Source organism: Mauremys mutica, chromosome 2 (genome assembly GCF_020497125.1).
Source record: "Mauremys mutica isolate MM-2020 ecotype Southern chromosome 2, ASM2049712v1, whole genome shotgun sequence".
Taxonomy (NCBI): domain Eukaryota; kingdom Metazoa; phylum Chordata; order Testudines; family Geoemydidae; genus Mauremys; species Mauremys mutica.
This window is the reverse complement of record NC_059073.1, coordinates 106,886,135-106,906,639: the sequence shown is the minus strand read 5'-3', so window position 1 is coordinate 106,906,639 and position 20,505 is coordinate 106,886,135. Positions and strand designations below refer to the sequence as shown.

The window sequence follows — 20,505 nt, the reverse complement described above, 5'->3', positions numbered from 1 at the left end:
GAAATGGAACACAGAGTCAGACGTGCTACCAAACAAGAATACAAATCACAGCTCACAAGTAAAAAAGCATGAAGTATCTTTGATGAGTTGACAAGTTAATTAACAGATACCCAAAAAGGTCTGATTGGTACAAACAAAACATTTTAGTTCATTGATTTAATATCTTCATCAGATTGATTACTACATTTTTAAAAAAAAATCTCAACAGGGAAACATGCAACCTATATAACTCAAAACTGATGCCTTAATTAAGCAAATTAGAGGCTCAATGCAGTGCAATGTATTTTGGAAATATTTTGAGAGACACCAGGCCAAAGTTCAGGTGGCTTCACGCACTTGTAATACTGCCACAAGAAATTCCAAACATAATATCCTGAGTCCATGTAACTTATAGACATACGGTAAACTTTTTAAAAGTGCCTAACGGTATGTCTCCATTGCCATGAGAGGAGTGAATGCAGCTCAGGTAGTAGGAATATCCGCACTAGCTTTAATCTAGCTAGCATGGCCATAAATATCAGCAAAACTCCAGTGGCATGGGGTTCAGCACAGTCTAGGAATGTGAATACATACCCAAGGTTTGGTGCAGGCTTGCACAGCCCAGGCTGAGGCCGGTACTGTACTCCCTACAGTTTCATTGCTATTCTTAGCTGTGCTAGCTAGATTAAAGATAGCATGGGTATGCCTGTCCAACCTGCAATCACACTTCCAACTGCAATGAAGACATACCTTATGGGACTTAGGCGCTTCAGTCACATTGATTTTTGGTGAGACCTAGGGTATGGCTACACTTAGAGCTGCACAGCACTGCCGCGGGAGCGCTCCCGCAGCAGCGCTTTGAAGGTGTGAGTGTGGTCGCACCCCTGAGCGAGAAAGTTGCAGCGCTGTAAAGCGCCAGTGTAGCCAAGCCCCTAGGCTCTTAAGGGACATATTTTTAAAGGTAATTTAAATTCATTAAAAAATATGGCCCTAAATGTCTAAGGCACTTTTGCCTTTCTCCCATTTTCAAATGTTACCAATACTTCATTACTTCTTATTTATCCCCATTATTCCTACACCAAACAGCATACAAACTTAAAGTCTTTTAGAGATTAACTGGATCTAATAGTTTTCCACTACTACCACTTATACTAGTCTTGGAAGTGTACCAGGCCCAATCCCACAGTTCTTATGCAGGCAAAACTCCTACTGGACCAGGCCTAGCATTTAGATTCCTACCTTTCTCCTCTGCATGTAATTATGGGCCACCATGCACAGAAAAGCAGCCTGGCGAACAACCAGCACTAGACTGTCTCCTAGATTAGTGGGAGCTCCTTAAACCAATCACCGAGGCACCACAGTGAAGCACATAACTAGTCTTTATTGGTCATGTCCATGCTGTAAGAGTATTCACATAATACTCACTAAATTCCCAAAGTCCTCTCCCAGCATGCACTTGATTAAATGTAAAATTTGGGATGGATTTTCTGGGGGCAAGTGACACAAAGACCCCTTGGCAAATTGTTCCTTGCAAACAACTCTCACCTCAGATCTGACAAACTCATTATACCAAATGCATGTCTGACAGGATAACTATCCATAAAGAATAATATGTAAGGTATGTACAGAAAGCTCATAGCTTGTCAAGCCTCATACCCATTGTGAGAAACAGATAAGGGTAATACTTAAGGAATAGTGTATTTATATTGAAAGTACGCTTGATGGACTTGGTGTAGAAATTGATCACCAGGGGGTAATGTGCCAATCAAGCAAGAGGGACTTGTTACCCCTCCCTACTCGGCTGGAGAAATAATGCAATGTTCTATTGTCTACTCTTGCCACATCCAGAGCAGTTAATGGAAAACCATCAGAGAATGACAAACACACAATCGAAACCACTCAAAACCGCATAAAGGTAGAAAAGAACTCTACAGCAAGGCACGGGTTTGCCCTGCCTGTGAATAGAAACAGAAGACTTACTTTCACTATAACAGCTTGCAGGGAAAGACACACTATATCCATTCACTGTGAGAAAACCCCTGACTGGAGGTACGGTAGATGCTTTCATGAACTTCAACTTTTGCCTCCTGGTAGAAATCAGCTAGCTCTTCAACAGACTGGACTTGGGAGGGAAATCGACTTTATTAGATAGGACAGGTAGCTATTGATAAAATGCAAACCTGGGTCTACATTTTGTTTTGTATTGTGGCCATTTATTTCCACCACTCTCTCTTGTTTCTAGTGCAACCCCTATTCTTTCTTAAATAACCCTTTTCTTGATTTACTTTAAGTGCTTGTAAGTGCTGTGGTGGTTTGCAGGAGCAGTGGTTTAAGGTAAAATTGGTCAACTGGGTGCACTGCTCCTTTGGGAACAGAAGATCTGGAATTTCTGTGAGTAGCCAGTGTCAGGGATTGGATATCACAGGAGAACGATTCAAGAAGGCTTGGTGGATGGAATGAACCTACTACAGTAACTCCTCATTTAATGTTGTAGTTCTGTTCCTGAAAAATGCAACTTTAAGTGAAACAATGTTAAATGAATCCAATTATCCCATAGGATTTAATGTAAATGCGGGGGATTAGGGTCCAAGGAAATTTTTGGGGGGCAGACAAAAGGCATTATATACTGTACAGTACTGTACTGTGTTTGGGAAGTGTCCCGGGCTTACCCCACACAGGCACAGCCCGCCCCAGGCAAGGACACTAGGAAGCACCTTTGCAGCAGCAGCGTCAGCGTCCCCGAAGAACAGGCTCAGACTTTGCAGGGAATGCTCCAGACCCGCCTCTTCTCGTCCCCGCTCCACTCCAGGCCCACCTCTTCCCACCCCCACTCCACCTCCTCTCCAGAGCATGCCACATCCCTCCCCCGCAAATGACTTTCTGGAAGGGAGGGGGAGGAGCGGAGATGCAGCGCTTCCCCACTCCTGTCCCTTCCTCCCAGAAAGTCCTAAGCGTGAAGTGCTGGGAGGGAGGGGGAGGAGCAGAGAAGCCCCACGTCTCCACTCGTCCCTCTCCCTCTCAGAAAATCCTAAATGCCGCTAAACAGATGTTTGGCGGCGCTTAGGACTTTCTGGGAGGGAGGGGGAGGAGTGGAGACGTGGGGCTTCCCTGCTCCTCCCTCTCCCTCTCAGAAAGTCCTAAGCACCACCAAACAGCTGATTGGCGGTAGGGGAAGCCCTGGGAGGGAGGGGGAGTAGGCGGAGAAGCGGAACTTGTGCAATGCTCCCTTGTAAAGTTGCTGCTCTTCCAACGTTCTAAGGGAGCATTGCACAACTTTAAAAGAGCATGTTCCCTAATTGGGCAGGGACATAACATTGAAACAACGTTAAACGGGACAACGTTAAATGAGGAGTTACTGTATTACCATGCAAGACAAAGGCCTGGTCTACAATACAGTGTTAGGTCGATGTAAGGCAGCTTACGTCGACCTGATTACGTCAGTATACACACTACAGCCTTGCTCCTGCTGACTTAAGTGCCCACCACACCAACATAATACCACCACCTCCAGGAGAGGCATAGGGCTTATATCGGTGTAGCTAGGGCAATGCAGCCTCCTTGTAGACTAGGGGTCGGCAACCTTTCAGAAGTGCTGTGCCAAGTCTTCATTTATTCACTCTAATTTAAGGTTTTGTGTGCCAGTAATACATTTTAACGTTTTTAGAAGGTCTCTTTCTCTAAGTGTATAATATATAACTGAACTATTGTTGTATGTAAAGTAAATAAGGTTTTTAAAATGTTTAAGAAGCTTCATTTAAAATTAAATTAAAATGCAGAGCCCTCCAGACCAGTGGCCAAGACCCGGGCAGTGTGAGTGCCACTGAAAATCAGCGTGCGTGCCTCCTTTGGCACCCTTGCCATAGGTTGCCTACCCCTGTTGTAGACGCTGCATTACTTACATCTACCTGCTGTCAGTGGCATAGGCGCCGACTTCTCCTCTGCCCAGTGGGTGCTCGACCTCCCCCTGCCCCCGTCCCCACCCCTGTCCCGCCTCTTCCCGCCCCTGCACGGCCGTCATCCCACCCCCATTCCACTCCTCCCCCAAAGTCCCTGCCCCACCCCGCCTTTTCCCACCCCAGCCCCACCTCTTCCTACTCCCATTCCACCTCCTTCCCCCAAGTCCCCATCCCTGCCCTGCCTTTTCTCCGCCTCCTCCCCTGAGCACACTGCATCCCCCCTCCCGGAAAGCCCTAAGCACCGCCAAACAGCTGTTAGGCGGCATGGGGGCTGGAAGAGCTAGGAGGGAGGGGGAAGAGTGGGGACGCGGCGCACTCAGGGGAGGGGGAAGAAGGAGTGGGGGAGCTTGGCTGCTGCTCGGTGTGGAGCACCTCCTAATTTTTCCCCGGAGGTGCTCCAGGGCTGGAGCACCCCTGAGTCGGCGCCTATGGTCAGTGGAGCCATGAAATTGACAAAAAAGACAGCTCCCCAGCCGGTGCCCAATCTTCTTTCCAAGCCAGGCTGCCACCCAGGCTGCGGGCTCAGGCTGCTGCCTAGACTCCCTGCGGGGAGTCCTGTTGCTCCCTTCTCACTAGAGGCAGATAACAAGGTGACTCACAGTTCTGGGTGCCCTGAGAACCCTCACTGCCAGTCTCTTCTTTGACAATTCTAAAGTTCTGGTGAGGTATTGAGGCAATATCCCCCAGGACTCAACACACATAAGCAGGGAAGTCTGAGAAGCATGACAAAAGCATTACAAGTCTTCTCAAGCAACGTGTGCACTCAGGAAGTTTAACAGTTCTCTCAGAATGGACTGCTATTGTGAAATGGGCAGTACTCTAAAGAGGAAAAAATGCTGGAGCCATATATTTAGGGCTATATCCTACAACTGAATCCACCTGGATTCGGGGGGTTTGCCCACATGGATTCCATTACAGGATCTGGCCCTTCATAAGGATTATTCACAGAGGTATCACATCTGAAAAGCTGAGCCAAAAGTTTTGTTCATGGGCAGAGTTTTAAAACCGTTTCATAATTAAGCCACAAGACGTGACAGGCATTTACTGACAGTTATTGCAGCACTCTCTGGATGTATTATTAAACCCAAGACGAGACACTCAAGGCCAAGTGACTTTAATCATCTTACAAGTGCAATAATGCCTTAGATATGCATAGCCTGAAAATATGTGGGGATATTGAAATAATTGGTAAAGTGATAAGACTATTACTTGGGGATTATTCACAATGGTTGACATGTTGATTAGACAATCAGAAAATCTGTGTGCACATCTTTAATAGTGTCCTGGAAAAAATAATTGAGTCTGTTCCCTTTTTCTGCCCTCCCCCTTTCCCCTCATGATGTACAGGATGATCTTGTGGGATTCCCTCCCTCCCCCACTTGTTCTTTACATTATCAATATCAAGTCTGATATTTCCTGTGTTGCTGGAAATTTTTCTTCATGGACCGAAACATGTGAATTGGGACCTTTTCAGACTTTACTAGGAGAGGTGGGAGTGTTGAATATCCAACAAGAGCTTTTCTTCCAGCTATTTTACTTGTTTGAGTTATACAAACTTTAACAAAACCAAACAAAAAACCCAGTTTTTAACTGTCTGAACAAAGATCACCTCCCATCTGAGTTTCATTTCCATGTTTTCTTTAATATCATAGTTCTACCAGCTCTGCAGTCATCTCTTGTGTCTTCCAGAAAAAACAGCAGGGATGCTGCTTCAATTTCTAATTCAAAACCCAAGCAGAAGAGATATCTTACATGCCTTTATAAAGAAGCAAAAAAAGCATAGACTTTTTTTTCCTTTGGGGGTCACTTTTAAGCCACTTCAGAACCACAGTAGTTTCCTGGACTGGATAAACAGAATGGAAAAATGCATCTCTTGCTGGACTAAACTTTGGTGCTTTAGGATGTACTAAAAATGTTACCATATGCAGTTCAGGTGGTGTTTACCACTTCTTACTGGACTCAGCCAATCTTTCCCTGCAGAGCTAAAAGGAATCAGGGGTCACCTAAACGAAGTCCCACTTGCAACAGCAACTCCAGAACAAACACTGCACCAAAATGAGAGCCCACTTCTTCAGAAAGTAGCTTATGGAGCTGGCAAAGGACCTTATGAACAAGGGACTTCTTCCTCAGAGCAAGTCTTAATCACAGTTTGGAACTGGTGCTGAACACAGTACAGTTAAACTGTGTGCACCTCTATCAATATTGATTTTCATTCTCAATTTATGGGGCTGATCTTATGGAGGGCATATCAACAACTGATTTGTTAGTAATATATTAACACGTTAACTAACACAACTGTAAATTCTTTGGCAGACAGGACACTAAGGTAGTTTTAAACATGACTAGCAACTCACATCTGTCTCCTGGAACAAACATTTGTGTGGTGTCTTCACTAGAATTTACAATCATATTAGTTAACAAGTTATTAAGTATGATTAAACATTCAAGTTTAGCGATACCTTGGGGTAAAACTCTCTTGAATTCAATGGGAGTTTTGCCGGAGTAAAAATGATAGAATTTGACCCCATGTAGTTGCATGCCAAGGTGTAGAAGCTTCATTTCAGTTACAGAGTAATAAAAACAGATTTTACGATTAGAACAGAGTGCTAGTGAAATAAATTACACTCAAAGAGTTAACAAATAGCTGACCTATGTGATTCCAATTGTGCAAGAGCAAACTCTTAAAGTCACCAAAGCTCTCCAGGTATTTGGAATGCCCGCTCGAAAAGGGACTCTGGCAGCGCTGGTGAGCACTGCTAACTGGGACCTTAAAAGTCTGGTTGGCCGCCAGCAGCAGGGCAGGCAGGGTGCCTGCCCAATTCCAGCAGTTCCCGGAAGTGGCTGACATATCTCTCTGGCTCCTAGGCACAGAGGCGGCCACGGGGGCTCCGCACGCTGCCCCTGCCCCGAGCACAGGATCCGCAGCTCCCATTGGCTGGGAACCTGAGATAAGCGCCACCTGAAGCCTGCACCCCTACCTGCGCTCCAATCCCCTGCCCCAGCCCTGAGCCTCTTCACGCACTCAAACTCCCTCCTGGAGCCCGTACCCCATACTCCCTCCTGCACCCCAACCACCTGCCTCAGCCCATAGCCCCCTCCTGCACCCAAACTCCCTCCCAGAGCCCACACTCCCTCCCGCACTCTGAACCCCTCGGCCTCCACCCAGAGCCCCCTCCTGTACCCCAACCCCTCACCCCAACCCCTCACCAGAGCCTGCACCCCCAGCCAGAGCCCACCACCCCCTGCACCCCAGCCCCCTGCCCCAGCTCGGAACCTCCTCCCACACCCCAATCCCTGCCCCAGCTCTGAGCCCCACTCCTGCACCCCAAGTCCCTCATTCCCAGCACCACCCAAGAGCCCCCACCCCAGCGAGAGCCTTCACTCCCTCCCACACCACAACCCCCTCACCAGACCGGAGTCCCCTCCTGCACCCTGAACCCCTCATTTATGTCCCCACCCCAGAGCCCAGAGCCCTCACCCTCTCCCGCACCCCAACTCCCAGCCCAGTTAAAATGAGCGAGTGATTGAGGGTGAGGGAGGCAGGGCCGGCTCCAGGGGTTTTGTTGCCCCAAGCAGCCAAAAAAAAAAAGAAGAAGAAGCCGCAATCGCAATCGCGATCTGCGGCAATTCAGGGGGAGGTCCTTCGCTCCGAGCGGGAGTGAGGGACCCTCCGCCAAATTGCCGCCGAATCCCTGAAAGTGCCGCCCCAATCCCGAGTTGCCGCCCCAAGCACCTGCTTGATAAGCTGGTGCCTGGAGCCGGCCCTGGAGGGAGGGCAAGCTACAGAGGGAGGAGGGGGGATGGAGTGAGCAGGGGTGGGGCCTCGGAGAAGGTGTGGACTAGGGTGGGGTAAGGGTGTTTGGGTTTTCTGCCAGTAAAAACTTGGCAACCTTATGTACCACTTAAACGTCAAATGAGGTTTTAACGTCAGGCATCGTAAGGGAGTTAAAAGCCATAGATCCTCAAGGGAAAGGGGAGATCTGCAATTAAGATCATACAGACAGCACAGTGAACAAGGTGTTCAATGGGGCCAACTGATTTCTATTTTATCAACTAATACATACATCTTTTTATGTAAAATAATTAACTTAAACCCGCACTAATTGCAGGTGGAAAGCATAGTGCACAACAACTAAGGCTCTCTTGATTTATATGAGATTCCATCAAACAAAAGATACATGGAAATGGAGACTCCACTCATTTCCAATACATTTTGTTTGAATTTAAATATACACCTGTTCACATTCCTATTAAAAAAATGCAATCAACAACAAAAGAGTTGAATATACCAGAAAAGGAAAAGAACGCGGCATTGCAGTGGGCATGCAAAGAGTGCCAGGGAAGCCGCACATCAGAGCTCCCACCATCGGCAAACCCTCAAAGAGCAACTCAAATGCTTCTTAGCACTTTACCCCCGGACAGGTTTTGAGTGGACTCTGTGACTGGGCATTATGTTGTGCCCCTATAAACTTCCCCTTGCAGCAAGGGTGCTCAGAGCCATTGAACCAAACCCCTGTATATAATGGAAACCACTGCAAGCCAGGAGGTGTGGCAGCACCCCTAGTTCCCGCACCTATGCCTTGCAGTCCTGGGGAGGAGGCAGAGGAACTACTTAGAGGCGATACCTCCCAAAAGCCCAGAAGGAAAAACCTGACTGGACTCTGGGTGCTGCTGCTGGCGCCCCTGGTTTGGCCGGGGCAGAGCAGGAGGCGGCTGGGCTCTGCCTGCTCTGGCCCTGCCCCAGCGCCCGGCAGACGCTCCGAGGAAAGCAGGATGGTGGGGTTTCAGCTCACACGCGCCTTGCTCTGCCAACTCGAGGGGCGACCCAGAGGACTGACCAAATGCGATTCGGCGTCCAAACAGCCGCTCTTTGCTCCTGCTCCATAAAACAACCGGGAGGGGAGGGGACCCCCGCCCAGCCACCCACACACTTGATCGAAGTTTCTGACTCCTCTCGGCTCGGGGCTAAGGGGCCCCCTGCAGTGCTCGCTGCTCCCAGCCACGGAGGCGACTAGCGAGCCGCCCGGCCGAGCCCGGAAAGCCGGGAGGCGAGAGAAAAGGCTCCGGGGGCACAGAAAGTTCCTGCCACCGCGCCCAGCCACCAGCTGGCGGGCACCCGTCTGCCCCCAGCCCCTCTGCCCCGGCACACGGGTCGCTGGGCAGAGAGACGCGGCAGGAGCGCCGCGATCCCCCCCAGCGCGCAATGATTTGAACGCGGCTGGGCGCCATCCTGCAGCCCCCACCCGCTGAGGTCGGGGGGATCCGGGGCGCCTAATGCCCATCACACAAACTTCATCCGGGCCCAGGGGAAACCTCCCCCCCCCTCCCCGCTTCCCTCCCACTCTGCACGGGACGGTACCTGGGGAAAAGCTGCAGCAGCCGGGACCTCCGGCGCCCGCCCCAGCACAGACACCCCGTGCGCAGCGCCGGGCTTCAACTTGGCGGCTGGCTCCGAAGGTCCCAGCAGAGGAGGACGCGGCTGCGGCAGCCTGATCCCGGCTGGCTGGCGGCAGGAGCCTGCTGGGGCCGGCGAGGGAGCGAGCGCTTGGGTCCCCGGCTCCGCGCAGGGGCGGGAGCTGGCGCCGCCTCTCCCGGCTCCCCCACGCCTGCAAGGCGGCCCCGCCGAGCACCTGAGGCGCTGTCCCTCCTCCCCCAGACCCCGGCCACGCGCGGCCTCCTGGAGTGGGCGGGGATGAAGGTCCCGGAGCTGGAGGGGGCGAGGCAGGGTGGGGCTGGGGGAAAGTCTGGCTCCGCTTCTCTTCCTCCCCCTGGCTGGGTCTCACCCGCCTCCCTCACCCTGTCTGGGACCCTTTCCATTAGGGTGACCAGACAGCAAGTGTGAAAAATTGGGATGCAGTGGGGGGTAATAGGAGCCTATATAAGAAAAAGACCCAGAAATTGGGACTGCCCTATAAAATCAGGACCTCTGGTCACCCTACTTTCCATAGTTCATGTTGAAGCCACAGATCCGCGTTGCTGCTGCAGCTCTACACCCACCGCCTGCCTCGGCTGGTAAAAGCAGAGAGGTCGTGGTTTGCTAGGCAGGGGGAGGGACAGTGACATCTAGCATCGGACCTACAAATAACTGATCCCGCGCAAGCTTTATTCTTGGGATGCCGGGAGGCACCTTCTTCACTTGTGTAACTCAGCCCGGCTTTCAACTCTGGGTCCACTTTGAAATTCGACTCCCCCAAGACGGGATTGGTTTCTTTTTAAATATTAGATTGGAGTTTTGCTTTTAAATTGTGCCAGAATCAAAGTTGACCAATTTTTAAACATTGTTTTAATCTGAGACAAAACGTACCGTATGTGACATTTCAAAACAAATGTCCTACAAGGTACATGTTATATTGTAACTCAGCGTTACATTTAGGGGGTCAAATTCCGCTCTTAGTTATACTCCAGATTAACACCAGTAAAGCCAAGCAGGATCCCATGGTTAAAATACTGCCCTAGGACTGGGAACACCTGGGTTCATTTCTGCCTCTATCACAGACTTCCTGTGTTACCTGTGGGAAGTTACACTTAACCTATCTGTCTGATTTACCTAGCTGTAAAATGGGAAGAATGTTTCCCTATCAGGGTATTGTGAGGAAAAAATTATTAGTATTTACAATGAATTTTGATACTACAGCAATAGTATAAGATATAAGGACCTAGACAGCTGTAGCTGTATGCTCCATGCATATTAAAATGTATATACTTTCAAATTATTGAATTTGACAAAAATAAAATATCCCATAATGAATAAAAGTGAAACATCCTTAATGTAATAAATTTTCAAATATTAACCATCTAGTGTTTATCCAGTGAATAAATGTCTTATTTGTGCAGTTAATTTCTTTTCAATAAGTTTTCCAGTTTTGAATCCGTTTATATATTCAGTATATAATAGTTTGGATTTTAAGTAAATACATTTGGCCAGCAATTAGCCCCTATTCCAATTGAACTGCTTTTGGCATTTTGAGACTTTTTTTTTTAAGATCATCTATAACTCCTGCAACTACTGCATAAGTACTGTAAAATGTAAATAAAATAAGTACATAAATCTGCCCCACAAGTTTATAATGATTTTTTTAAAATTACAAATAAAATGCAACAAAAATATGTGATTTTTAAAAATAAATCATATTGATAACTTCCTGGATATTTTATTGATACCTTCTTGCATGTAGCTATTACATTAGATTTTCTTTAGTTTATAAGTACCTTATTTTTCCAAATATATTTTAATTATATTTGTGACTTCACTCATCTCTGTTGAACTAATGGATGTTCTCATTAGTCATATAAATGTCTTATACTTTTTTACAGTATTACTTAGTTCTTAGGACACAATCCATCCAGTTCCACTGGTAACTTTATATGTTGTGTTAAACGTGTTTACCAGTTTTAAATTTGTTGCCTTTCAGTTACATTTATTTTATTATGAATAAGGATAAATTGGAGCACCTGATAGACCTCCCTTATGCCATTTATTATTTTATATTTTAATTCTCCATTTTCAATTTCCTTATCATGCCTCCTAATTTTATTTTGTGTCTGCTCTGATGAGTCATATGCTTATGGACTTAACACTCACATTGACTTCAGTGGAAATGCAATTGGGCCCTTAATTTTTGCAGATACCTCTAATTTATTTTAAAGAACTTTTTGCATTTTTGTATTAATCCACTTTAGCCTTTTTTATTCTACTTGATTTATTGCTAGATAGCTAACTTAACCTGGGACATATATAATTTAGCAGTGAACTTTTTCCATTTTCCTGGTGTGTCCTTCCCCGTGGTTGCTTTATTCATTCAGTTTCACCTAACACAACCTGTATTTCTCCATTATCTTTTATTGTTTCTCTAATTTTGTCTCATTTTAAGTCCTAACTAGTAATTTAATTAGAATATGGGCAGTTTCATACTGGTATGACCCTGCATACTTCAGTGGCTTTATTCCTGATTTACACTCGTGTAAATTGCACTAAGTAAGATTAGGAGCCTGTCCCAGGAAATTAACTATGACACAATTGCTTAAATGCATCTCAATTTCTGTACCTCTGAACATGTCCTTAGTGTTAATAAAATAGGCCCCATTACTGCATTTCTTGTGTACCCCAAATTCCCATTGAGTTAATTGATAGCTGAGTAAAGCTGTTTAATACGCTGCGTAATTCTGGTGTTAGAGAATGTGGAATAATTACATATATGGTCCAGGTCAGGTAAGTACTATCCTAATACTACTAAGCACTTGCCAGCTGTGTACCCAAAGCACTTGATAAAGGTGGATATGTGTCACTAATTGAAGAACAGAGACGTTAACTGGTTTGTTTATGATCATACAGTGAGTCTCTGGCAGAGACAGGACTAGAACACAGGCCTCCTGATTTCAGCCCTGTGTCCTACCCACAGGACCAACATTGTGCCTTACACTCATAGTCCTTATAGTCTATCTAATCATATTTAATGAATATGATTTTTTTTCTTGCCTGTTGGCTCGTGCATGTAGCTCTGGACTCTGTGTTTTGTTTCTTTGTGTGTAGAAAAGGACTATCTGCCATTAGTTACTATTGTTCCTATGTTTGTCTAGAGCAGGGATGGGCAAACTTTTTGGCACAAGGGCCACATCTGGGTATGGAAATTGTATGGCGGGCCATGAAGGCTCACAAAATTGTGGGTTGGGGTGTGGGAGGGGGTGAGGGCTCCAGCTGGGAGTGTGAGCTCTGGGGTAGGGCTGGGAATGAGGGTTGGGGATGAAGGAGGGTGGTCTGGGGCTGAGGCAGGGGGTTCAGAGGGCACGAGGGGGATCAGGGCTGGGGCAGGGGGTTGGGGCATGGGAGGGGCTCAGGGGTGCAGGCTCCAGGTGGTGCTTACCTCAAGCAGCTCCTGGAAGCAGCGGCATGTCCCCCTCCGGCACTTACACAGAGGAGCGGCCAGACGGTTCTGCGCGCTGCCCCATCTGCAGGTGCTGCCCCTGCAGCTCCCATTGGCCGTGGTTCCTGGCTAATGGGAGCTGTGGGGGCAGCGCTACAGCATGCAGAGCCCCCAGCTGTCCCTACACATAGGAGCCAGAGGGGGGACATGCCGCTTCTTCCAGGTGCTGCGTGGAGTGGGGCAAGCCCTCGACCCCACTCCCTGGTAGGAACTTGAGGGCTGGATTAAAATGTCTGAAGGGCCAGATGTGGCCCCCAGGCCGTAGTTTGCCCACCTCTGGTCTAGAGTAAGTTTAATAAGTTTGTTTACAACCAAATCTATGCAAGTGGGATGAAGAGATATTCCTATCACTGGCATCCAGAGTACGAGTGTTATTTGATCATCCTTCCAGTTTAAAAATTTTAACTACTATTTGGGCCTGGACCAGCTCCAACTGTGTCACAGCCTATAGTTCCAGTGATGTCAAAGGGAGCATGATCAAACTCTTTGTGGGCTTGCAAACACATTTCTTTCTCAAATGTCCTGTTGGTGTTACCACTGGTTCAGTTCCAGCTGGTAGACCTGGGAGAAGGGTCAGAATTTGGGGGGCGCATGGGCTGTTATAGCAGGGATACGGGAGAGACAAAACAGAACTGGGGCATGGGGAATCAAATCAGTATCGCAGATATCTGTATACTAACGCAAGAAGTACGGGGAATAAGCAGCAAGAACTCAAAATGCTAGTAAATAAATACAACTATGACATAGTTGGCATCACAGAGATTTGGTGGGATAATACGCATGACTGGAATATTGGTATAGAAGGGTACAGCTTGTTCAGGAAGGACAGGCAGGGAAAAAAGGGAGGAGTGTTGCCTTATATATTAAAAATGTATACACTTGGATTGAGGTTGAGATGGAAATAGGAGACAGATTTGTTGAAAGTCTCTGGGTAAGGATAAAAGGGGTAACAACCAGGGTGATGTCATGTTACAGGTTTACTACAGACCACCAGACCAGGAAGAGGTGAATGAGGCTTTTTTTAAACAACTAATAAACTCATCCAAAGCACAGGACTTGGTGGTAATGGGGGACTTCAGCTACTCAGACATCTGCTGGGAAAATAACACAGCAGGGCACAGATTATCCAACAACCTCTTGGAATGTATTGGAGACAATTTTTTATTTCAGAAGGCGGAGAAAGCTACTGGGGAGACGCTGTTCTAGATTTGATTGACAAATAGGGAGGAACTGGTTGAGAATTTGAAAGTGGAAGGCAGCTTGGATGAAAGTGATCATGAAACAGTAGAGTTCATGATTCTAAGGAATGGTAGGAGGGAGAACAGTAAAATAAAGATAATGGATTTCAAGACGACAGACTAGCAAACTCAGGGAGTTGGCAGGTAAGATCCCATAAGAAGCAAGTCTAAGGGAAAAAACAATTGCAGTTTTTCAGAGAGACATTATTAAGGGTACAAGAGCAAACTATTCCACTGCACAGGAAAGATAGAATGTATGGCAAGAAACAACCCTGGTTTAACCAGGAGATCTTCAATGATCTAAAAATCAAAAAAGAGCCCTATAAAAAGTATAAACTCGGTCAAATTACAAAGGATGAATAAAAATAAACAAACACAAGTATATAGGGACAAAATTAGAAAGGCCAAAGCAGAAAACAAGATCAAACTAGCTAGAGATATAAAGGAATACAAGAAAACATTCTACAAATACATTAGAAGCAATAGGAAAACCAAGGACAGGGTACTGTTCTTCTTAAACTCGGAGGATAGGACAAGAAGAAATGGGCATAAATTGCAAGGGAGGTTTAGGTTGGACATTAGGAAAAACTTCCTAACTGCCAGGGTGGTTAAGCACCAGAATAAATTGCCTAGGGAGGTTTTGGAATCTCCATCATTGGAGATTTTTTAGGTAAGACAAACATGTGTCAGGGATGGTCTAGATAATACTTAGTCCTGCCACGAGTGCAGGGGACTGGATTAGATGACCTCTCAAGGTCTCTTCCAGTCCTATGATTCTATGAAAATACTGCCAGTCTCCTTCACTTATAACAATCCTAGTAGAATCATAAGTGTAAGAGAGAGAAGAGCACACACTGTCATCATGAATCTGTCTCATCATGTGCCTTTTGCAGATGTGAAATATATAGATAAGGAGGCTATTTTTTCATACTCAGAGAGATGCATTTTTTCTTACTGTCATGCAGAACAGTTGTATTTTACATGCTTGCAAAGGTTGCTAACAGCTAGCTTGTCACAGGGGAATAAATGTATCTTCAGATATGACTAGCACCTCTGTTTGTCCTTACCTGAAAACTAAGGAAATGGGGGCTATTACCTGCAAACAACTATGAGATTGGTAGGGCTATTGTGTATATTTATGGTACTGTGTATTCCTAGCATTGCTTCATCATCTAATTTGTTATTAAAGCCAAGCTGAGTTTACTCTCGGCTTCATTTTACATTATGTGATCTAAAAATAATACTTTGCAAGTCTATAGAGTGTTTCAGCTGAGGCTCTCAAAGCACTTGATAAATATTCTACTGAGCTACACAGAGCTCAGTTGGAATAGGTGTTAGTATACTTAATTTACAGACAGAGAAACTGAGATGCAGAAAGGTTAAATGACTTTCATGACACAAGGAGTGGCACATAGCCTTAGAAATTAGGGACCTGCACAGAAAAGCAGAGCTATTTTGTTGATTCACCCTGGTAGCCAGAATAGGTGTGTCCTATTAGGTGCAACCTGGGAATATAAAAGTATTTGTCTCTTTCTCTCTCAGAAAGATTGGGTAGTAAATAAGAAGTCTTTCAGAGAAAATCCCTAGACACAGCAATATAAGGAGGAAGCTGAGGTTTGTGTTTTAGTTTTCTTAAGGAAGAAGGGGCTAGTGCTGAGTGCTCGTGAATTTTGGACACCTGATTTGTATGTATACAGAGTGGAAAATGGGATAGAAATTCTGCCACTACTCAGGCAGTGACAGAGACTCCCTAGGAATTTTGATTCCCCCTCTACAGCTCTAACACTCTTCAAAATTCCTATACTTAGTTTAAATGAGAGTGTCTGTGAAGCCTACATGGAAAAATATTATTGCAATAATTTTGATTGATTGTCACAGTACTGCTGTGTGTATTTTTGAAGGGAGGAAGAGCGAGCGAGAACAAAATGTTGGTACTGGTAGCCAAGATAGTTAATGTTCTATCTGTGAAAAGAAAGAACATTAAACATCAGGAATGACAGAATTTCATGTAAAAGTGTTTTTTCCTAGGAAAACAATTATACTGAACTGTAACTGAAATTGTTTTAATTGTCTGTAAATGGTTTCAAGCAGGACAGCTGATGGGTAAAAAGTTTCAAGTGCTATGGGATCATTCTGCACTGCAGATAGTGATGCAGTTGGAAGAGTTGGTATAAATGTATTTATAGCAACAGTGGAGAAAATACAGCAGTTATCCACTGAAGTTACTTCCAAGTATTGTGATCCTGTGTGCACAAAACTACAATTATAGGCTGCATTACAACAGTGTGTATACATATTACATGAGTATATATATATATATATATAATACCCTTATGTATTTAGATTCCTCCCCCTGATTTAAAGGAGGAGGCAACAGAATCTTTTGCAGCTATATATAGAAATTATGTAACCTGCATGCAGTATATACCTTTTATATCAAAGTGAACTTTTCAAATTATTTCACATAAAAGTATACCTTTTGAAAAATCTCAAGAATTAAATAAACAAAGCACATGTGATTTAATGGTCAGCAACTAATTATATATAACACTATAATGGTGGTTGACAGATTCCCCTCCCCCCTCCATTCTCTTGTTTTGGAAAGACCACTGCTATGAATTACAGCTTTGGTATTTCCTCCTTTATTAAACAGCAGGTAGTTTACTGCAGCTTTGCTGAGAATCACAGTAGTGAATTCAGATCGGTGTAATCTTCTATATCCTGTTCCAAGCACATATTGTCATAACAAATGGAATAGAAGCCACCCTCCAGCTAAGGCTGCACTCACTTTTAGAGGACTAAATAAATCTACCCTCAAGCAGAAGCACTGTTAAACGAATTACATTTGTAGTTTCTTTGTAGTTGTGGCTTCTCTTCAAAGTAATGAAGAACTCTTCTGAGCAAAGAACTACTGGCTACATTATTTTTAGTACAAAACCAAGACCTACCCATATTAATAGCATTAATAACAATGGGAACCTCATGAGAACAATATGTGTGGTCGTATTTCTGCTGTTTTTCTGGAGTAGACACAGGACTGGCTTAAAAAAAAAAAAAAGGGAATGCCGCCCCTTGAAAAGTGGAATGCTGGTATCTAGAGACGGCCCTGAGTAGACACACAAACTGTCCCACACACAGGCTCACCCAAGCTGCCTAAATTGGGGAGAAGCACTGGAAATGTAGCTATCAAGATAGGAATTCCATTCTTATTATGCTCGGGGCCACATGTTCAGAGATCGCTTACCTACCAGAGGTTTGGATATAATCATCATCACATGTCAGTCTCTCTGGGATTGTATCAAATCTGTCACCACCCAACTTGTACTGAAATGATATTTTCTAGCATTAGAAATTTCTCACTCAGAACAACAAGATGAATAGCTCAATACAAGTGGAGAGAAATAAAATTCCTAACATTGTCTACAATTGTTCTGAGAATTAGGTTTAATCTTTCGATGCAATTTAAGCATCTAGGGCTGCTAAACAACACAGTTATACAACATTTATGAACAAGTGTATGTTCCTATGAAATTGAATCAATGAAAGAATAGCTCTGAACATGAAAGACTGGAGCAAATAGGCAGAATTCCGTGATGCTTCTGGCAAAATTACAATCTCAAAAGGTCAGTGCTTCTTAAATACAATTCTATGGATAAATTCAACATCTGCCCTTAAAGTATTACCTTTGCTGCATTATAGGCTTTACATCCTGAAAGGGTCTCTAAATTGTTTGGCTGGAAGTCAAAGACAATGAGTTACAAATTAATGTCAGGATGATCTCTTCAGAATAACCAGTAACATTTTGGGGATCACACAGACCAGCAGGGCCAGCTTTATGACCTGCGGGGCCTGATTGGAATACTCGGCAGTGGTCCGGGGCTTCGGCAGCACTTCAGCAGCAGGGAGTCTGCTCCAGGTCTTCCGTGGCATTGAAGGACCCCCCGCCACCGAAATGCCACCGAAGACCCCCGGAGCAGGGCCCTCTTAGGTGCGGGCGCAGGGCCCGATTCCGGGGAATCAGGTGAATCAGTTTAAAGCCGGCCCTGCAGACCAGTAAGGAGTTCTGTCACTGCCTGCCCTGTAATCTTGGTTGCCTTAATATGCACTATGGCTCAGATAGGGTTACCATATTTCAAGTTCCCCAAAAGAGGACACTGCCGGGGAAGGGGGAGCTGAAGGAAGGGTACAGGAAATGTTCTAGGATTTTTGCAGAGCAGACATTGCACTCAGAAGGAGCCCCGATTGATCTGCTTCCCTTTCTTAGGGCTTGGCTACACTTGCAAGTTGCAGCGCTGGTAGAGGCTTTCCAGCGCTGCAATTACACCCTGTCCACACTTGCAGGGCAGAACCAGCGCTGCAACTCCCTGGCTGCAGCGCTGGCCGTACACCCAGGTCTGCTTGGGGTATAAGGGTTGCAGCGCTGGTTCTGCAGCGCTGGTCATCAAGTGTGGACACTCACCAGCGCTGTTATTGGCCTCCAGGGTATAAGGAGTATCCCAGAATGCTTTTAACTAAATTATTCCCTTTGTTTTGTTATGCAGCCTCTCTTTGTTTTGTTGTCAATTCGAGCTCCGGGCTCCGTGAACCTGGAGCTGCTTCAAACATAGCTCCTGTTTGCTGTCATTAATCTGTAACTACTGTCAACAATGAAATGAGATAACCCCCTGCAGGGGTTGAGTGTTTGCTTTGCTTGAGAGAAACGGGGGAGGGGGCAGAGGGGGGAAAGGGAGTATGTTGGATGCAGGCTGTTTGCAGTTAACAGTAAGGGGGTGGGAAAATTCTGATTTTGCACAGTGTCGGTTCCAAAAATCCACTCTCTCTTCCCCTCCCCCCCCGGTCCCTGTCACACTGCCCCACACCCCCATCTTTTGAAAAGCACGTTGCTGCCACTTGAATGCTGGGATAGCTGCCCATAATTCATCACTCCCAACAGCGCTGCAAATGCTGAAAATGTGGCCACACTGCAGCGCTGGTAGCTGTGAGTGTGGCCACACACCAGCGCTGGCCCTGCACAGCTGGACGACCAGCGCTGCAACTACCAGCGCTGCAGATTTGTAAGTGTAGCCATACCCTTAGTTTTCCAAGACTGGGGTTTTCTTTTTCAGTTTCAAGTTGTGTCAATGTTTTCCCATTAACTTTAATGGCACATCATTTGTCTTTTCCTGGGTTGTACAATGCTAGGTGCCTGAAGCTAGCTTCATCTGGTTGCAAAAGCAGCCCCTCCCTGCCTGACTACCCAGTACACCACTGTGAGATGGAGCTGAGTGTTACAGCACAAATACATAACCAGTCTGTATACATTTCTCAAATATAACCATCCAGTTCAGTACATTTCAAGTTTTCATAAAAGACCCTTCCCAACATATTTTTATAGCTCAATAACATTGTATGCGATCAGCTGATTCAACTGCTTATTCTGGGTTCTCCCTTTGAGGTATCTGGATCCTGATTGTCACCCATAGTATAGCCAAAGAGTTTGGACTCATTTTTTGGACAGGTTAATGGCTTAGCTGATAAGACAATGCACTAATGTGTAGGAGACACTGGTATGAGAACTATTCATTTTGGGCTTGGCTACACTTGAGAGTTACAGTGCTGGTGGTGGCTTTACAGCGCTGTAACTTACTCCCCGTCCATATTGGCAAGGCACATACAGGGCTGTATCTCCCTGGCTACAGCACTGCATGTACTCCACCTCGATGAGAGGAATAAAGAGAACAGCGCTGCTGCTGCAGCGCTGGAGTGCCAGTGTAAACAGTGATTAATCTTACTACGCTGTAACTAATCTCCGGAACCTTCCCATAATGCTTTTAAGTAAAGATAACACTCTTTGTTTTGTTGTGATGCCTCTCTTTGTTTTGTTGTGAACGCGGGGCTCCTGGAGCGGCTTATCTAAAAAACAAACAGCTACTGTTTGCTCGAGCAGAGGCAGGCAGGGGGATCCCTTTGGAATGTCCACAGCTAGTGTTTGCTTGAGGAGAGAAGCAGCATGGCGGGCGGGAGGGGGGGTGTCCGTTTCGGAGCAGCTGCTTATCTGGTCTGTGAGGAAAAAAACAAAGGCGGCTATTTGCATTTAGTGAATGAGAGAGGGGTGGGGGAAGGGGTCGGAACTTGCAAGGCAGGGAGCTGACACAGTGTCAGCTCCAAAAATCCACTCTCTCGCTCTCCCACACACTCCCTGTCACACTCCACCCCATCCCCCTCTTTTGAAAAGCACGTTGCAGCCACTAGAACACTGGGATAGCTGCCCATAATGCACCACTCCCAGCACCGCTGCAAATGCGGCCACACTGCAGCACTGGTAGCTGTCAGTGTGGCCACACTGCAGCGCTTTCCCTACACAGCTGTACGAAGACAGCTTTAACTCCCAGCGCTGCACAGCTGCAAGTGTAGCCAAACCCACAGTCTCAG

The 20,505-nt window shown here is 45.9% G+C and overlaps 1 protein-coding gene across 1 annotated transcript in view; it reads right to left on the bottom strand.

Annotated features, from left to right (window-relative positions):
• KCNG2 (potassium voltage-gated channel modifier subfamily G member 2) overlaps nt 1-9,431 on the bottom strand; it is a 79,494-nt gene extending 70,063 nt beyond the window's left edge. Inside the window, exon 1 of the mRNA XM_045006017.1 lies at nt 9,295-9,431. The gene's annotated coding sequence lies outside the window, so the exon portion shown is untranslated. The remainder of the gene's footprint in view (nt 1-9,294) is intronic.
• Between the last annotated feature and the right edge of the window lie 11,074 nt (nt 9,432-20,505).